The sequence below is a fragment of the Sinohyriopsis cumingii genome, chromosome 15 (assembly GCF_028554795.1).
Source record: "Sinohyriopsis cumingii isolate HCF-2022 chromosome 15, ASM2855479v2, whole genome shotgun sequence".
Lineage (NCBI taxonomy): Eukaryota > Metazoa > Mollusca > Bivalvia > Unionida > Unionidae > Sinohyriopsis > Sinohyriopsis cumingii.
Window position 1 is genome coordinate 131,481,453 of NC_142975.1, and position 7,182 is coordinate 131,488,634.

A 7,182-nucleotide genomic window follows, 5' to 3' on the forward strand; every position below is an offset into this window, starting at 1 on the left:
ATTTTTATTTTTAAAAAATCACATGTTAATTTCCCCTTGTCCCTAGACAGTCCCACGATTTATTTCCATGTTAATTTCCCATTGTCCCTATACAGTCCCGCGATTTATGTCCATGTTAATTTCGCATTGTCCCTATACAGTCCCGCGATTTATTCCCCATGTTAAATTCCCCTTGTCCCCAGACAGTCCCACGATTTTTCTCCATGTTAAATTTACATAGTCCCCAGATCGTCCCAGGGGTGTTTTTAATGATAAGTCCCATTGTCCCTAGATCGTCCCACTTCACTACTATCGATCAAGTAGCAAGTGACGTTTTTGTTTTTCTGTGTATTTAGTAGCAACATAATGCATTGTCTATCTGGTTTCGGTTACAAACCGCCTAGTGTAATTGCTGGTAAGTTGCCTTATTTTCCTTTTTAGATTTTAAGATATTTTCAGCGCATTCTCTTGTAGTTGAAATGATGAACAAAAGTCATCGATACTTCAAGCTATCATTTTCGTCAATTTTCATATGTTGATACTTAGTTTAGTCGAATATTTAGCGGATTGTTGAATATTTGGTGTAATGCTTGACGATTTCATGGTTTGATACTGAGACTAACTTACAGGTATGTGCTATATGCTGTCCTTGGTTCAGTACGCGACAATATATGGGTATGGGATATACTGTCCCTGGTACAATCTGAGAAAAACGCATGGTTATGTGTTATGCATGGTCACAGTCTCAGTCTGAGTGTTATATACAGTATTACCGCTCTGTGGTCTGTAATTCTGGGATTATTTGGAAATTATTTCCTTTTTTATACATTTTCTCTTTGTATTCTAGGTAAATAAATTATTTATTCAATTTTACAAAGCTTATTGCTACTCACTATTTTTTATTACTAATTTTTAGAGCATATGACATTCAGTCTCGTTTTGCTTTCGAATTCCCTGGTATTATTTCACAATTTAAAAATTTAAGGTGGAGATCCTTATTTCAAATCCTACACAGGAACAGTTTGACTCTTTTGGAGAAAAAAAAGATTTATTGCTCCATCTTGCTATAAAATATGATCTTTCTGAGGCAAATGCATCTTGAATGAAGTAGGAAATACATATTTATGGTCCAATATTTGGTAGAAAAGAATGTTTTGGATAAAAGTGCTCTGCTTAGTAAGTCTTTATTTAGTTCTGACTTGCAATGTATGAACTGAAATTAAAATACAAGAATCAATTAGAAGTAAAAAAGCTTGAGCTTCTAAAAGCGATAGAATAGAGGCAAATGCAGTTACAGATAGAAGAAAAACAAATACGATTAGAGAAAGAGGAGAGAAAGACAAATGCAACTACATAAAGAAGAAAAACATGCAAAATTAGAGAAAGAGGAGAGAAAGACAAATACAGTTACAGCTATGGAAAGAGGAAAAAGAGAAAGAGATGATAGGTTAACGCAAATAAAAATGCGATGTGAAAAAGGAGAGAAAGAGAAAATGAAGAAAGAGAATTTAAATTTAGATTAAAAGAATTAGAGTGATAAAGTGAAAAACATATCCCCACTTTACAAAAAATTCAAGTTTTGATGTTACTAAGAATGTTAGGTTAGTACGCCCTTTTAAAGAAAAAGAAGTAAATAAATATTTTCCTCATTTCGAGAGATTGCTGAAAATTTGCAATAGCTAAAGATAATTGGACTCTGTCATTATAAAGTGCACATTTTGGCACAGCTCGTAAGATATGTCAGTACAGCAAAGTGTTGATTATATTATGGTTAAGGAATGCATCTTGAAGGGTTATCAGTTGGTATTTGGGGCTTATCGACAGAAGTTGAGGAACTATACAAAGAAACCGGCCAATGCCATGTTTAGTTTGCAAGAAAAAAGAGCAGTTATTTGATAGATGGTGCTTCCCCAAGAATGTTTATCTAGATTAAGAAAATCTTAGGCATCTCATATTAGTTGAAGAGTCAAAGAATTGAGTCCATAATGACGTTAAAGTTACCGTGATGAGCATAATAATCAAAACTTTAAAAAATGCTGCTCGTACAGCTGACAAGTATTCCTTAGCTCATAAAGTTTCTTTTCTCAATAGGTCTTCCACTTAGGAGCTTCTCGGGGACTTTTATTATCATATAATTTCCTTTTTTGGAGAGGTCTTCTTCTAGTGACAGTGTTTTTTTATTCAGTTTAGTAGAGTTCGGCTTTGTTAATATTCCTCATCTTTGTATAAATCTGTCATCACACTCTGGCTCAGTGACAGTCGGAACAGTGTTATTTTTACCCATTGAGGGTACTCATTTATTACGAGGCAATGACCTAGATGGAGATAAGGTTGGGGTTAATCTACTTGTAACTTACAAGCCTTGTTTTGATCAAAAGGCTGATCCTATTAAAAATGAAATCCCTGATTTATACCCAGCTTGTGCAGTTACTATAGCAATGGCAAAGAAATCTCTTGAGAATTATGTTGATCAGGGAATTATTCCTTTAGCTGACATATGTATTGATCAGGTTTTTGATGAGGTCACTTTTACTCCTTGTTTGTATCAATTAGATAGTATCGATTACAGTGAGAGTTAACTACTCATTCTCTTTATTCTAATCAGGGTGATAAAAACAATCACTTGTCGTCTAACAGAAAAATATCTGAGATTTTCCCTTTGTTTCAAAAGGCCATTAGTGAAACTGAAACCACAAAAATACCTGTTTGTTATTTTGTTTAAAATGGGGTCCTTATGAGAAAATGGATTCCACCTGAGGTGTCAGTGAGCTATCAAATTGTAGTTCCAAAGTCGTATAAGCATGAAATTCTTAGTCTGCCCAATGAAACTCCTTTGGCTGATCATTTCGGGATCAAAAAGACTTATCACAAGATTTTTAATAACTTTTATTGGGCAAAAATTAAAGGTGATGTTTGTAAATACTATGAGATCTTGTCACTTGTCATATGATAGGAAAAACCAATTAAAATATACGTAAGGCTCATCTGTAATCTATCCCTGCATTTCACGAACTATTTAGCAGAATAATGGTAGATTGTGTGGACTTCATACCTAAGACCAAGTCAGGTAACCAGTACTTGTTGTCCATAATGTGTGTATCCACAAGATTCCCAGATGCAATTTCTTCGAATAATATTAAATCTAAAACAATAGTAAAAGCTTTGATAAAGTATTTTATTCAGTTTGTTCTGCCCAATTCTGTTCAATCTTATCAGACTTCAAATTTTATGTCTGGAATGTTCCAGCAAATTATGCATTGATTAGGCATCCAACAGTTCAAGTCTTCTGCCTTTCATCAAACTTTGAAAAACATGATTCTGAAAGAAGATTGGGACGAAGGTGTTCATTTACTGTTATTTGCTGTTAGAGAATTTGTTCAAGAATCTTTAGAATTCAGTCCCTTTGAACTACTTTTTGGACCTACTGTGCGTGGACTATTGAAGTTGTTAAAAGAGAAACGTCGTTCAAAAGCACATACAGAAATTAATCTTCTTGATTATTTTCTAATTTTAAGTACAAATTGTCAACGGCTTGTGTGGAGCCAGAAATGAAATTAAAGTATGATAAAAGTACAAAGGAGAGGAGTTTTCAGCCTGGTATTAGAGTTCTGGCTCTCTTCGTAATACCACACAATGCTCTTCGGGCTAAGCACTAGGGTCCTTGCACAGTTGAAAAAGTAAGTGATTTAAATTATATCACCAATACTCCTGAGATGCGAAAACAAAAACAACTTTGCCATATAAATATGTTAAAAGTGTATGTTGAGAGAGATAGCCAGATTAATCATGCAATTAATTTTGGTGTACATGTATCAAACACTGAGGATTTAAGTGATGGAATGCAATCGAACTGATGTGACATTGGAGTATCCAATTTTCGGAATTCAGAAATTATAAATAATCTGGACCGGAAGATTTTGCATCTGCAGCAACAAGATAAGAATGAACTTAAACACCTCATACTTGACTATGACTCCAGATGTTCCTGGAGGAACAAACAAAATTTACTATGACGCTGCAATTATAATTTTCACACATGTGAAACAGCATCCGTACAGGATGACCCTCTCAAACATGAATGTTTTTGAGGAAAGAAAAATCCGTATTTGATGAAGAATGGTTCTATAGAACCATGTTTAACTGATTGGATAACATCGTGTATACTTGATAATACTTTCTGCATGTGCACTGACTATAGAAAGGTGAACGGTGTGACTAAAACGGATTCATTTCCATCGCCAAGAATCGATGACTGCATTGAAGAAAATTGGAATTGCAAAGTATGTCACTAAATTTTGCCTTCTGGAAGGATTTTAACAAATTCCACTGACGGAAAGGGCAAAGGAAATTTCGGCATTCGTGACTCCAGATGGACTTTATCAACATAAAGTGATGCCGTTTGGGATGGAAGGTTCGTCTTGTACTTTCCAACGTTTAATGAATAGAACACGATAGCATCTGATCTAGATAAGTATGATGCTTGCATCGATGATGTCATCATCTACAATGACACATGGAAAGATCACTTAGCGAAGAATCGGAAATTAGTTTTCAGACTTGCTCATACAAATTTGATAATGAATTTAACTAAAATTAAGTTTTGTCGTGCTTGTGTTACATTTCTCGGACACATCGCGAAATATGGACGAGATAAGCCTATAGGTGCTAAGGTCAAGGCTATCTCTGAATTCCCTATGTCTATCAGTAAAAACAACTGATGCGATTTATGGGTATGGCTGGATACTATCCGAAATTTGTTCAAAATATTTCAATAATTGCCGACCCACGGATAAATTTGTTGAGCAAGAAAACCAAGTTTCAACTCCAAAGTTTAGTCAATCATTGTAACTGTCTGCTGATGCAGGTGCTGTTGGGGTTAGGGCAGTACTGACTCAAGAAGACAAAGCTGTTGTAGATTGTCCAGTTTGTTATTTCTATAAGAAATTAAATAAGCACCATAGAAATTATTCCACGATCAAGAAGAAATATTTGGCTTTTATATTGAAATTGCAACGCTTTGAAGTCTATATTAGTTCAGCTCCTCCGATTATTGTGTTTAGTGATCACAACCCCTTACCTTCTTTGGCAAGATGAATACCAAAATCAGAGATTATTAAGCTGAAGTTTGATATTGCGGTAATAAAATATTGACATTAGGCACATTACGGGAAAAGATAATTTAATAGTAGATGCACTTTCAAGTGTATTGTTATATATTTTTTCTTGTAAACTGTATGTCATTCAAAAGATTTCATCCTGAGTAACTTTTAACACGTGTATATTTGACTAATAACAAAAAGAAGGCTTTATTGGACAAATCTTTCTTTTTCTTAATGAGGGAAGAGTTATGTATATTTAATTTCCTTTGTTTGTTAATTAGGTGTTTATTGTCATTTTTTAACTTGTTATGTATATTTAATTTAATTTTATCTTTGTTAGTTTGAAATTTTCTTTTATTTCATTACATGATATTGTTGTGTAACATTGAATGCTGGACTTGATTTAGTCCAAAATTGAGCTCATTTCTGCTTTACCTTATTTAATTTTTTTTTAATTATTTAATTTTATGTCAGCAACTAATACATAGCTAAATTATGCCTGATTTATAATCAGATTGTGCAATTACTGGAGCTATGGCCATGAAAGCTCTTGAGAATGATGTTGATCAGGAAATTATTCATTTAGCTGACATATATAGATCAGGCTTTTGATGAGGTCACTTTTACTCCTTGTTTGGATCAATCAAAGGGTGTTGATCACAGTGATCCTCTCTTAACTGCTCATTCTCTTTATTCTAATCAGGGTAACAAATGACAATTACTTGTGTTGAACAGGAAAAAAGATCTTGAGATCTCCTATTTGTTTCAAAATGCCATTGATGAAATTGAAGCCACAGAAATACCTGTTTGCTATTTCGTTAAAATTTGGATTCTTATGAGAGAATGGAGACCACCTGAGGTACTTGCTGGTGACGAGTGGTCAGTGAACTATCAAATTGTAGTTCCAAAATCGCACAGACAGGAATTCTTAGTTTGGCCAATGAAACTCCTTTGGCTGGTCATTTGGAAATAACAAGCTTATCACAAGATTTTGAATCACTTCTACTGGCGAAAACTTAAAGGTGATGTTTGTAAATACTGCTGATCTTGTCACACTTGTCAAATGGTAGGAAAAACCAATCAGAAGATACCTAAGGCTCATCTGCAACCTATTCCTGCATTTCACGAACCATTTAGCAGAGTAATGGTAGACTGTGTGGATCTCGTACCTTAGTCCAAGTCAGGTAACCAGTACTTGTTGACCATAATGTGTGCATCAACAAGATTCCTAGAGGCAATTCATTTGAGGAATAATAAAATTAAAACAATAGTAAAATCTTTTATATAGTAATTTTTTTACACAATTAGGCCTTCGCAAATCTGTCCTATCTGATCAAGGGTCAAATTTTATGTCTGGAATTTTCCAGCAAGTTATGTACAAATTAGGCATCCAACAATTCAAATCTTCTGCCTAACACCCTGAGAGCCGAGGGGCTTTAGAAAGATTTCATCAAATTTTGAAAAATATAATTTGGTTATATATTTTATACGTGCAAAGATTGGGTTAAAGACGCTCATTTACTGGAGTTTGCTGTTAGGGAATCAGTTGAAGAATCTTTAGGATTCAGTCCCTTTGAACTAGCTTTGGACGTACTGTTCGTGGACCACTGAAGCTGTTAAAAGAGAAACCTCTTTTTAATGAAGGTACATGAATTAATCTTCTTGAGTATGTTTCCACTTTTAAGTATAATTTGTCAAAGGCTTGAGAGGTTGTAAGAACTAATCTGCACTCTACTCAGTCACATATGAAATTAAGGTATGATAAAAGTACAAAGGAGAGGAGTTTTCAGTATGGTGTCAGAGTTCTGGCTCTCTTCCTCATACGACACAATGCTCTTCAGACTAAGCACTAAGTTCCTTACACAGTTGAAAAGAACGTAAATTATTCAAATTATATCATCAATTCTCCTGCAAGGCAAAAAAAAAAACACAACAACTTTGCCATATAAATATGTTGACTTTAGTGTAACCGATCCTCGGAATTCAGAAATTATTTATAATATGGACCAGAACCTTTCACATTTGCAACAACAAGAAAACAATCAACTAAAACAGTTATTATTTTAATATGAGCAATTGTTTCCAGATGTTCCTACAAGAATAA